A 13,830-nucleotide genomic window follows, 5' to 3' on the forward strand; every position below is an offset into this window, starting at 1 on the left:
CCGGCTTGCTTCTTGAGTCTCTCTTCCATTGAGCTCCTTCCATACAGATGTCCATGAGGACTTGGTCCAACCTTTGATCAAAGTTGACCCTTGTAGTGAAAGGGTGAGGATCTCCTTGCATCATTGGTAAGTTAAATGCCAACCTCACATTTTTCAGACTGAAATCAAGTAATTCCCCCGAACCATTGTGAGCCAATTCTTTGGGTTCGGGTTCATACTTTGGTCATGGTTCCTAGTGATCCATGCATTAGCATAGAACTCTTGAAGCATTAAGATTCTAACTTGTTGAATGGGTTTGGTGAGAGCTTTCCAACCTCTTCTTTGAATCTCATGTCGGATCTTTGGATATTCACTCTTTTTGAGCATGAAGGGGACCTCGGGGATCACTTTTTTCTTGGCCACAACTTCATAGAAGTGGTCTTGATGGACCTTTGAGATGAATCTCTCCATCTCCCATGACTCAGAGGTGGAAGCAATCACCTTCCCTTTCCTCTTTCTAGAGGTTTCTTCGGCCTTAGGTGCCATTGATAGTTATGGAAAAATAGAAAAGCAGAGCTTTTTTCATACCAAACTTAAAAAGTTTGCTCGTCCTCGAGCAAAAGAAGAAAGAAAGGAGTAGAAGAAGAAGAAATAGAGGAGATGGAGGGTAGTAGTGGTTTCGGCCAGGGGGGTAGTAATGTGTATGATGTGTGAAATTGAAGGTAGTGAGGAGGGGTATTTGTAGGGTAGGAAATAGAGGGAATTCGGTCATGAAGGGGTGAGTTTGGGAGGGAAATGGTTTGAATGGTGAGGTAGGTAGGGTTTATGATGGATGTGAGTGGTGAAGAGAATATGGGGAAGAGGGTAAGATTTGGTAGGTGAATGGTGTTTGGGGAAGAGGTATTGATGTGATTCATCAAGGGTATTTAGGGAAGAGTGTTATGGAAATGTGTGAAGAGAAGAGAAGAAGAGGTGGGGTAGGTGGGGATCCTGTGGGGTCCACAGATTCTGAGGTGTCAAGGAATTATGCTCCCTGCACCATTCTGGCATTCAAATGCCCTCTATGTGCCAATTCTGGTGTTAAATGCCATCTCTGCTACCTTTCCTGGCGTTAAACGCCAGTCTGCTGCCCTTTTTTGGCGTTTAACACCAGCCAGACGCCAGACACCCTTTTCTGGTGTTAAACGCCCAGAGTGCTGCCCATTCTGGTGTTTAACGCCCAGAATGCTGCCAGACTGGGCGTTAAACGCCCATTCTGCTATCCTTACTGGCGTTTAAATGCCAGTAAACCTGTCCTCCAGGATGTGCTATTTTTGATGCTGTTTTTTATTTTGCTTTAATTTTGCAGCTATTTTTATGATTTCACATGATCATCAACCTAAAGAAAACATAAATAACAATGGAAAACAAATGTCTATAAAATTAAATATAATTAAAAAACATTGGGTTGCCTCCCAATAAGCGCTTCTTTAATGTCAATAGCTTGACAGTGAGCTCTTAGAGAGCTTCACAGAGACTTAGAGCTTAATGGTGGCCTCCCAACACCAAACTTAGAAGTTAAGTGTGGGGGCTCTGTTTGACTCTGTATTGAGAGAAGCTTTTCATGCTTCCTCTCCATGGTTACAGAAGAAGATCCTTGAGCCTTAAACACAAGGTAGTCCTCATTCAATTGCAGGACTAACTCTCCTCTGTCCACATCAATCACAGCTCTTGCTGTGGCTAGGAAAGGTCTTCCAAGGATAATGGATTCATCTTCATCCTTCCCAGTGTCTAGGATTATGAAGTCAGCAGGGATGTACAGGCCTTCAACCTTCACTAAGACATCCTCTACAAGTCCATAAGCCTGTTTCCTTGAATTTTCTGCCATCTCTAGTGAGATTCTTGCAGCTTGTACCTCCAAGATCCTTAGTTTCTCCATTACAGAGAGTGGCATGAGGTTTATACTTGACCCAAGGTCACACAGAGCCTTCTTAAAGGTCATGGTGCCTATGATAAAGGGTATTAAGAATTTTCCGGGATATGGTTTCTTCTGAGGTAATTTCTGTTGAACCAAGGTATTTAGTTCATTAATGAGCATTGGAGGTTCATCCTCCCAAGTCTCATTACCAAATAACTTGGCATTCAGCTTCATGATTGCTCCTAGATACTGAGCAACTTGCTCTTTAATAATATCTTCATCCTCTTCAGAGGAAGAGTACTCATCAGAGCTTATGAATGGCAACAGTAAGTTTAGTGGAATCTCTATGGTCTCTATATGAGCCTCAGATTCCTTTGGTTCCTCAATGGGGAACTCCTTATTGGCTAGTGGACGTCCATTGAGGTCTTCCTCATTAGAAATCACTGCCTTTTGACTCTCTCTAGGTTCGGCCATGTTGGGTATATTGATGGCCTTGCATTCTCTTTTTGGATTCTCTTCTGTATTGCTTGGGAGAGTACTAGGAGGGATTTCAGTAACTCTTTTACTCAGCTGACCTACTTGTGCCTCTAAATTTCTGATGGAGGACCTTGTTTCAGTCATGAAACTGAAAGTGGTCTTAGATAGATCAGAGACTATGGTTGCTAAGTCAGAGAGGCTCTGCTTAGAATTCTCTATCTGTTGCTCAGAAGATGATGGAAAAGGCTTGCTATTGCCAAACCTATTTCTCCCACCATTATTATTATTGAAGCCTTGATTAGGCTTCTGCTGATCCTTCTATGAGAAATTAGGATGATTCCTCCATGAAGGATTATAGGTGTTTCCATAGGATTCTCCCATGTAATTCACCTTTTCCATTCCAGGATTCTCAGGGTCATAAGCTTCTCCTTCAGATGAAGCTTCTTTAGCACTGCCGGATGCAGCTTGCATTCCAGTCAGGCTCTGAGAAATTGATGAGCGGATAATTTATACGCTTTTTGGCATTGTTTTTAGTATGTTTTTAGTAGAATCTAGTTACTTTCAGGGATGTTTTCATTAGTTTTTATGTTAAATTCACATTTCTGGACTTTACTATGAGTTTGTGTGCTTTTCTGTGATTTCAGGTATTTTCTGGCTGAAATTGAGGGACTTGAGCAAAAATCAGATTCAGAGGTTGAAGAAGGACTGCTGATGCTGTTGGATTCTGACCTCCCTGCACTCAAAATGGATTTTCTGGAGCTACAGAACTCAAAATGGCGATCTTCCAATTGCGTTAGAAAGTCGACATCCAGGGCTTTCCAGCAATATATAATAGTCCATACTTTGCGCGAGTTTAGATGACGCAAACTGGCGTTCAACGCCAGCTCTCTGCCCAATTCTGGCGTCCAGCGCCAGAAACAAGCTGCAAAGTGGAGTTCAACGCCCAAACTGGCACAAAAGCTGGCGTTCAACTCCAAGAATGACCTCTACACGTATAACACTCAAGCTCAGCCCAAGCACACACCAAGTGGGCCCCGGAAGTGGATTTATGCATCAATTACTTACTTCTGTAAACCCTAGTAGCTAGTTTATTATAAATAGAACTTTTTATCATTGTATTCACAGTCTTGGTTACTCCGGTTCCCCTCTGGGGCCGAGACCAATGAACTCCATTATCACTTATGTATTTTTAACGGTAGAGTTTCTGCACTCCATAGATTAAGGTGTGCAGCTCTGCTGTTCCTCAAAGATTAATACAAAGTACTACTGTTTTCTATTCAATTAATCTTATTTCGCTTCCAAGATATTCATTCGCACTTCAACATGAATGTGATGAACGTGACAATCATCATCATTCCCTATGAACGCGTGCCTGACAACCACTTCCGTTCTACATTAGATTGAATGAGTATCTCTTAGATCTCTTAATCGGAATCTTCGTGGTGTAAGCTAGAATGATGGCGACATTCAAGAGAATCCAGAAAGTCTAAACCTTGTCTGTGGTATTCTGAGTAGGATTCAATGATTGAATGACTGTGACGAGCTTCAAACTCGCGATTGCTGGGCATAGTGACAGACGCAAAAGGATAGTAAATCCTATTCCAGCATGATCGAGAACCGACAGATGAATAGCCGTGCCGTGACAGGGTGCGTTGACCATTTTCACTGAGAGGATAGGATGTAACCATTGACAAGGGTGATGCCTCCAGACGATTAGCCGTGCCGTGACAGGGCATTTGGATCATTTTCCCGAGAGAAGACCGAAAGTAGCCATTGACAATGGTGATGCATCACATAAAGCCAGCCATGGAAAGGAGTAAGATTGATTGGATGAAGATAGCAGGAAGGCAGAGGTTCAGAGGAACGAAAGCATCTCTATTCGCTTATCTGAAATTCTCACCAATGATTTACATAAGTATTTCTATCCCTATTTTATTAATTAATTTCGAAAACTCCATTACTATTTTATATCTGCCTGACTGAGATTTACAAGGTGACCATAGCTTGCTTCATACCAACAATCTCCGTGGGATTCGACCCTTACTCATGTAAGGCATTACTTGGACGACCCAGTGCACTTGCTGGTTAGTTGTGCGAAGTTGTGAACCATGGTATTGGCATCATGTTTTTGGCGCCATTACCAGGGAAAGAAAGAGCGATGAATTTTACATAATTAAAGTGTAATCACAATTTCTGCGCACCAAGTTTTTGGCGCCGTTGCCGGGGATTGTTCGAGTTTGGACAACTGACGGTTCATCTTGTTGCTCACATTAGGTAATTTTCTTTTTGTTTTGTTTTCAAAAATTTTTCAAAAATCTTTCAAAAAATTTTTCTTTTGTTTTCGAAAAAAAATATATATATATAAAAAAAATGTTTTCAAAAATATATTTTTCTTCAGAATTCTTAAGAATGAATTCTAGTGTTTCATAAAGCATGTTGAAGCCTGGCTGGCTGTAAAGCCACGACTGCAGGGCATGTTAGGCGTGTCATGTCTGAATTACAGACTAAAGCTTGGCTGGCTATTAAGCCATGCCTGACCCTTTGATTGGAGCTTTAGAGTATAAGATTCCTAGAATTCATATTAAAAATTTTGAATCCTTATTTTTCTTTTTTTTCAAAATGATTTTCGAAAAAAAAATTTAATTAAAAGAAAATACAAAAAAATCATAAAATCATAAAAATCAAAAATATTTTGTGTCTCTTGTTTGAGTCTTGAGTCATGTTATAAGTTTGGTGTCAATTGCATACTCATCTTGCATTTTTCGAAAATTTTCATGCATTCATAGTGTTCTTCATGATCTTCAAGTTGTTCTTGGTAAGTCTTCTTGTTTGATCTTTGCATTTGCATGTTTTGTGTCTTTTCTTGTTTTTCATATGCATTCTTGAATTCTTAGTGTCTAAGCATTAAAGAATTCTAAGTTTGGTGTCTTGCATGTTTTCTTTGCATTAAAAATTTTTCAAAAATATGTTCTTGATGTTCATCATGATCTTCATAGTGTTCTTGGTGTTCATCTTGACATTCATAGCATTCTTGCATGCATCACATGTTTTGATCCATAACTTTCATGCATTGCATCATTTTTCTTGTTTTTCTCTCTCATCATAAAAATTCAAAAATAAAAAAAAATATCTTTCCCTTTTTCTCTCTTAAAATTTCGAAAATTAGATTTGACTTTTTCAAAAATTTTTAAAATCTAGTTGTTTTTATGAGTCAAATCAAATTTTCAATTTAAAAAAATCTTATCTTTTTCAAAATCTTCTTCAAAAATCAAATCTTTTTCAATTTTATTAGTTATTTTCGAAAATTTTAAAAATATTTTCAAAAATCTTTTTCTTATTTTTATATCAAATTTTTGAAAATAACATCATCAATTAATGTTTTGATTCAAAAATTTCAAGTTTGTTACTTACTTGTTAAGAAAGATTCAAACTTTAAGTTCTAGAATCATATCTTATGATTTCTTGTGAATCAAGTCATTAATTGTGATTTTAAAAATCAAATCCTTTTTCAAAACTAATTTCAATCATAGTTTTTTTAAAAATATCTTCTCATCTTATCTTTTTCAAAAATTTGATTTCAAAATATCTTTTCTAACTTCCTATCTTCTTATCTTTTCAAAATTAATTTTCAAATTTGTTTCAACTAACTAACTAACTTTTTGTTTGTTTCTTATCCTTTTCAAAACTACCTAACTAACTCTCTCTCTCTAATTTTCGAAAATACCTTCCCTCTTTTTCAAAATTTCTTTTTAATTAACTAATTATTTCAATTTTTAAATCTTAATTTTCGAAAATTACTAACCTTTTTCAAAAACTATTTTCGAAAATCACTAACTCTTTTTCAAAAAATTATTTTCGAAAATTCTCCTTCTCTCTCATCTCCTTCTATTTATTTATTCATCTACTAACACTTCATCTCACCCAAATTCGAACCCCCTCTTCCATCTATGTTCGAATTTCTTCTTCTTCTTATCTTCTACTCACACTGGGACCTCTATACTGTGGTAAAAAGGACCCCTATTATTATTATTTTTCTGTTCTCTCTTTTTCATATGAGCAGGAGCAAGGACAAGAACATCCTTGTTAAAGCAGATCCAAAACCTGAAAGGACTCTGAAAAGGAAACTAAGAGAAGCTAAAATACAACAATCCAGAGATAACCTTACAGAAATTTTTGAACAGGAAGAGGAGATGGCAGCTGAAAATAATAATAATGCAAGGAGGATGCTTGGTGACTTTACTGCACCAAATTCCAATTTACATGGAAGAAGCATCTCCATTCCTACCATTGGTGCAAACAATTTTGAGCTGAAACCTCAGCTAGTTTCTCTGATGCAGCAGAACTGCAAGTTTCATGGACTTCTATCTGAAGATCCTTTTCAGTTCTTAACTGAATTCTCGCAGATCTGTGATACTGTTAAGACTAATGGAGTAGATCCTGAAGTCTACAGGCTCATGCTTTTCCCTTTTGCTGTAAGAGACAGAGCTAGAGTGTGGTTGGACTCTCAACCCAAAGATAGCCTGAACTCTTGGGATAAGCTGGTCACGGCTTTCTTAGCCAAGTTCTTTCCTCCTCAAAAGCTGAGCAAGCTTAGAGTGGATGTTTAAACCTTCAAACAAAAAGATGGTGAATCCCTCTATGAAGCTTGGGAAAGATACAAACAGTTGACCAAAAAATGTCCTTCTGACATGCTTTCAGAATGGACCATCCTGGATATATTCTATGATGGTTTATCTGAGTTATCAAAGATGTCATTGGATACTTCTGCAGGTGGATCCATTCACCTAAAGAAAACGCCTGCAGAAGCTCAAGAACTCATTGACATGGTTGCTAATAACCAGTTCATGTACACTTCTGAGAGGAATCCTGTGAGTAATGGGACGCCTATGAAGAAGGGAGTTCTTGAAGTTGATACTCTGAATGCCATATTGGCTCAGAATAAAATATTGACTCAGCAAGTCAATATGATTTCTCAGAGTCTGAATGGAATGCAAGTTGCATCCAACAGTACTCAAGAGGCTTCTTATGCAGAAGAAGCTTATGATCCTGAAAACCCTGCAATAGCAGAGGTGAATTACTTAGGTGAACCTTATGGAAACACCTATAACCCATCATGGAGAAATTATCCAAATCTCTCATGGAAGGATCAAAGGCCTCAACAAGGCTTTAATAATGGTGGAAGAAACAGGTTTAACAATAATAAACCTTTTCCATCATCCACTCAGCAACAGACAGAGAACTCTGAACAAAATACTTCTAATTTAGCAAACTTAGTCTCTGATCTATCTAAGGCCACTGTAAGTTTAATGAATGAAACAAGGTCTTCCATTAGAAATTTGGAAGCACAAGTGGGCCAGCTGAGTAAAAGGATCACTGAAATCCCTCCTAGTACTCTCCCAAGCAATACAGAAGAGAATCCAAAAGGAGAATGCAAGGCCATTGACATAAGCACCATGGCCGAACCTGTAAGGGAAGGAGAGGATGTGAATCCCAAGGGGGAAGACCTCCTGGGATGTCCAGTGATCAATAAGGAGTTTTCCTCTGAGGAACCAAAGGATTCTGAGGCTCATCTAGAGACCATAGAGATTCCATTGTACCTCCTTATGCCATTCATGAGCTCTGATGAGTATTCCTCTTTTGAAGAGAATGAGGATGTCACTGAAGAGCAAACTGCCAAGTTTCTTGGTGCAATCATGAAGCTGAATGCCAACTTATTTGGTATTGAAACTTGGGAAGATGAACGTCCCTTGTTCACCAATGAACTAAGTGATCTGGATCAACTGACATTGCCTCAGAAGAGACAGGATCCTGGAAAGTTCATAATACCTTGTACCATAGGCACCATGATCTTTAAGGCTCTGTGTGACCTTGGTTCAGGAATAAACCTCATGCCCCTCTCTGTAATAGAGAAACTGGGAATCTATGGGGTGCAAGCTGCTAGAATCTCATTAGAAATGGCAGATAATTCAAGAAAACAGGCTTATGGACAAGTAGAGGACGTGTTAGTAAAGGTTGAAGCCTTTACATCCCTGCTGATTTCATAGTCCTGGATACTGGAAAGGAAGAGGATGAATCCATCATCCTAGGAAGACCTTTCCTAGCCACAGCAAGAGCTGTGATTGATGTGGACAGAGGAGAATTGATCCTTCAATTGAATAAGGACAACCTTATGTTTACAACTCAAGGATCTCTCTCTGCATCCATGGAGAGGAAGCAGAAAAAGCTTCTCTCAAAGCAGAGTCAAACAAAGCCCCCACAGTCAAACTCTAAGTTTGGTGTTGGGAGGCCACAACCAAACTCTAAGTTTGGTGTTGAACTCCCTTATCCAAACTCTAAGTTTGGTGTTGGAGGGTCTCAACAATGCTCTGAACATCTGTGAGGCTCCATGAGAGCCCACTGTCAAGCTATTGACATTAAAGAAGCGCTTGTTGGGAGGCAACCCAATTTTTATCTAACTATGTTTTTCTTAGTTATATGTCTTTATAGGTTCATGATCATGTGGAGTCACAAAATAAAAATAAAAATTGAAAACGGAATCAAAAACAGCAGAAGAAAAATCACACCCTGGAGGAAGCACCTGCCTAGCGTTCAACGCCAGAACAGAGCATGGTTCTGGCGCTGAACGCCCAAAATGGGCATCATCTGGGCGTTTGAACGCCAGAAATGCACCCTGGAGAAGCGCTGGCGCTGAACGCCCAGAACAAGCATGGTTCTGGCGTTCAACGCCAGAAATGGGCAACAAATGGGCGTTGAACGCCCAAAATGGGCACCAACCTGGCGCTGAACGCCCAGAGTTGTGTGCAAGGGCATTTTGCATGCCTAGTTTGGTGCAAGGTTGTGAATCCTTGAACACCTCAGGATCTGTGGACCTGACAGGATCACCTCAGGATCTGTGGACCCCACAGGATCCCCACCTACCTCAACTCACTTATTCTCACCCCTCTTTCACACAATCCCATAAACACTCTTCCCCAAAACTCTTCACCAATCACCTCAATCTCTCTTCTGTTTTCCATTTACCACTCACATCCATACACCCACCTACCTTCAAAATTCAACATCTCTTCCCCACCCAATCCCACCCATATGGCCGAATACATACCTCCTTCCATCTCCTCCATATCTTCTTCTTCTCCATCTATTCTTTCTTCTCTTGCTCGAGGGCGAGCAATATTCTAAGTTTGGTGTGGTAAAAGCATAAGCTTTTTTTTTGCATTACCATTAATGGCACCTGAGGCCAGAGAAACCTCAAGAAAGAGGAAAGGGAAGACAATTGCTTCCACCTCTGAGCCATGGGAGATGGAAAGATTCATCTCACAAGCCCATCACTAAGAAAAGGATGGAGCACACAAGAGAGCACATTCATGGATCTCAACAGGCACATGAAGAAGCTCATCATCAAGAAACCCCTGAGATATCTCAAGGGACACATCTTCCTCCACAAAACTATTGGGAGCAAATCAACACCTCCCTAGGAGAATTAAGTTCCAACATGGGACAACTAAGGGTAGAACATCAAAGAGCACTCTATTATCCTTCATGAAATAAGAGAAGATCAAAAAGCAATGAGGGAGGAGCAACAAAGACAAGGAAGAGACATAGAAGAGCTCAAGGACATCATTGGTTCCTCAAGAAGGAAACGCCACCATCACTAAGGTGGATTCATTCCTTGTTCTTATTTCTTCTGTTTTTTGTTTTCTATGTTATGTGCTTATCTATGTTTGTGTCTTCATTACATGATCATTAGTAGTTAGTAACAATGTCTTAAAGTTATGAATGTCATATGAATCCATCACCTCTCTTAAATGAAAAATGTTTTAATTTAAAAGAACAAGAAGTACATGAGTTTCGAATTTATCCTTGAACTTAGCTTAATTATATTGATGTGGTGACAGTGCTTCTTATTTTCTGAATGTATGCTTGAACAGTGCATATGTCTTTTGAAGTTGTTGTTTAAGAATGTTAAATATGTTGGCTCTTGAAAGAATGATGACTAGGAGACATGTTATTTGATAATCTGAAAAATTATAAAAATGATTCTTGAAGCAAGACAAAGCAGCAAAGAACAAAGCTTGCAGAAAAAAAAAAGAGAAAAAAAAATAGGCGAAAAAAAATAGAAAGAAAAAGAAAAAGCAAGCAGAAAAAGCCAAAGCTCTTAAAACCAAGAGGCAAGAGCAAAAAGCCAATAACCCTTCAAACCAAAAGGCAAGGGCAAATAAAAAGGATCCCAAGGCTTTGAGCATCAGTGGATAGGAGGGCCTAAAGGAATACAATCCTGGTCTAAGCGGCTAAACCAAGCTGTCCCTAACCATGTGCTTGTGGCGTGTAGGTGTCAAGTGAAAACTTGAGACTGAGCGGTTAAAGTCAAGGTCCAAAGCAAAAGAAGAGTGTGCTTAAGAACCCTGGACACCTCTAATTGGGGACTTTAGCAAAGCTGAGTCACAATCTGACAAGGTTCACCCAATTATGTGTCTGTGGCATTTATGTATCCGGTGGTAATACTGGAAAACAAAGTGCTTAGGGCCACGGCCAAGACTCATAAAATAGCTGTGTTCAAGAATCATCATACTGAACTAGGAGAATCAATAACACTATCTGAACTCTGAGTTTCTATAGATGCCAATCATTCTTAACCTCAATGGATAAAGTGAGATGCCAAAACTATTCAAGAGGCAAAAAGCTATAAGTCCCGCTCATCTGATTGGAGCTATGTTTCATTGATAGTTTGGAATTTATAGTATATTCTCTTCTTTTTATCCTATTTGATTTTCAGTTTCTTGGGGACAAGCAACAATTTAAGTTTGGTGTTGTGATGAGCGGATAATTTATACACTTTTTGGCATTGTTTTTAGTATGTTTTTAGTAGAATCTAGTTACTTTCAGGGATGTTTTCATTAGTTTTTATGTTAAATTCACATTTCTGGACTTTACTATGAGTTTGTGTACTTTTCTGTGATTTCAGGTATTTTCTGACTGAAATTGAGGGACTTGAGCAAAAATCAGATTCAGAGGTTGAAGAAGGACTGCTGATGCTGTTGGATTCTGACCTCCCTGCACTCAAAAAGGATTTTCTGGAGCTACAAAATTCAAAATGGCGCGCTTCCAATTGCGTTAGAAAGTAGACATCCAGGGCTTTCCAGCAATATATAATAGTTCATACTTTGCTCGAGTTTAGACGATGCAAACTGGCGTTCAACGCCAGCTCTCTGCCTAATTCTGGCGTCCAGCGCCAGAAACAAGCTGCAAAGTGGAGTTCAACGCCCAAACTGGCACAAAAGCTGGCGTTCAACTCCAGGAATGACCTCTACACGTGTAACACTCAAGCTCAGCCCAAGCACACACCAAGTGGGCCCCGGAAGTGGATTTATGCATCAATTACTTACTTCTGTAAACCCTAGTAGCTAGTTTATTATAAATAGAACTTTTTATCATTGTATTCACAGTCTTGGTTACTCCGGTTCCCCTCTGGGGCCGAGACCAATGAACTCCATTATCACTTATGTATTTTTAACGGTAGAGTTTCTGCACTCCATAGATTAAGGTGTGGAGCTCTGCTGTTCCTCAAAGATTAATGCAAAGTACTACTGTTTTCTGTTCAATTAATCTTATTTCGCTTCCAAGATATTCATTCGCACTTCAACCTGAATGTGATGAACGTGACAATCATCATCATTCCCTATGAACACATGCCTGACAACCACTTCTGTTCTACATTAGATTGAATGAGTATCTCTTAGATCTCTTAATCGGAATCTTCGTGGTGTAAGCTAGAATGATGGCGGCATTCAAGAGAATCCGGAAAGTCTAAACCTTGTCTGTGGTATTCCGAGTAGGATTCAATGATTGAATGACTGTGACGAGCTTCAAACTCGCAATTGCTGGGCATAGTAACAGACGCAAAAGGATAGTAAATCCTATTCCAGCATGATCGAGAACCGACAGATGAATAGCCGTGCCGTGACAGGGTGCGTTGACCATTTTCACTGAGAGGATAGGATGTAACCATTGACAAGGGTGATGCCTCCAGACGATTAGCCGTGCCGTGACAGGGCATTTGGATCATTTTCCCGAGAGAAGACCGAAAGTAGCCATTGACAATGGTGATGCATCACATAAAGCCAGCCATGGAAAGGAGTAAGACTGATTGGATGAAGATAGCAGGAAGGCAGAGGTTCAGAGGAATGAAAGCATCTCTATTCGCATATCTGAAATTATCACCAATGATTTACATAAGTATTTCTTTCCCTATTTTATTAATTAATTTCGAAAACTCCATTACTATTTTATATCCGCCTGACTGAGATTTACAAGGTGACCATAGCTTGCTTCATACCAACAATCTCCGTGGGATTCGACCCTTACTCACGTAAGGTATTACTTGGACGACCCAGTGCACTTGCTGGTTAGTTGTGCGAAGTTGTGAACCATGGTATTGGCATCATGTTTTTTGCGTCATTACCAGGGAAAGAAAGAGCGATGAATTTTACATAATTAAAGTGTAATCACAATTTCTGCGCACCAAAAATCATATTGACTTACTGAGTCAATATTTTATTCTGGGCCAATATTGCATTCAGAGTATCAATCTCCAGAACTCCTTTCTTCTGAGTCATCCTATTATTCATAGGATTTCTTTCAGAAGTATACATGAACTTGTTATTTGCAACCATTTCAATGAGTTCTTGGGCTTCTGCAGGCGTATTCTTTAGATGAAGAGATCCACCAGCAGAGTGGTCCAATGACATCTTGGACAATTTAGACAGACCATCATAGAATATACATAGGATGTTCCATTCTAAAAGCATGTCAGAAAGACACCTTCTGATCAGTTGCTTGTATCTTTCCCAAGCTTCATAGAGGATTCACCTTCCTTCTGTCTGAAGGTTTGGACTTCCACTCTAAGCTTGCTCAACTTTTGAGGTGGAAAGAATTTGGCCAAGAAAGCATTGACCAACTTTTCCCAAGAGTTCAGGCTTTCTTTAGGTTGTGAGTCCAATCATGTCCTAGCTCTGTCTCTTACAGCAAAGAGGAAAAGCATAAGTCTATAGACCTCAGGATTAACCCCATTGGTCTTAACAGTGTCACAGATTTGCGAGAATTCAGCTAAGAACTGATGAGGATCTTCCAATGGAAGTCCATAAAACTTGCAATTCTGCTGCATTAGAGAAACTAATTGAGGCTTTAGCTCAAAGTTGTTTGCTCCAATTGCAGGAATTGAGATGCTTCTTCCATAGAAGTCAGAGGTTGGTGCAGTAAAGTCACCAAGCACCTTCCTTGTATCTCTACCATTGTTGTTATTTTCGACTGCCATAACTACTTCTTTTTCAAAAATTTCTGTTAGGTCCTCTCTAGAGTGTTGTGCTTTAGCTTCTCTTAGCTTCCTCTTTAGAGTCCTTTCAGGTTCAGGATCAGCTTCAACAAGAGTGTTCTTATCCTTGTTCCTACTCATATGAAAAAGAAGAGAACAGAGAAGAAGA

At 39.4% G+C, this 13,830-nt stretch overlaps 1 non-coding gene across 1 annotated transcript; it reads right to left on the minus strand.

Annotated features, from left to right (window-relative positions):
- Nucleotides 1-6,939: 6,939 nt before the first annotated feature.
- Nucleotides 6,940-7,047, minus strand: LOC148574066 (small nucleolar RNA R71). Its single transcript, XR_015906485.1, has one exon. It is a non-coding gene; the product is annotated as a small nucleolar RNA R71 (small nucleolar RNA).
- Between the last annotated feature and the right edge of the window lie 6,783 nt (nucleotides 7,048-13,830).

This window comes from Arachis ipaensis, chromosome B2 (assembly GCF_059453495.1).
Source record: "Arachis ipaensis isolate K30076 ecotype BB chromosome B2, ASM5945349v1, whole genome shotgun sequence".
Taxonomy (NCBI): Eukaryota; Viridiplantae; Streptophyta; class Magnoliopsida; order Fabales; family Fabaceae; genus Arachis; species Arachis ipaensis.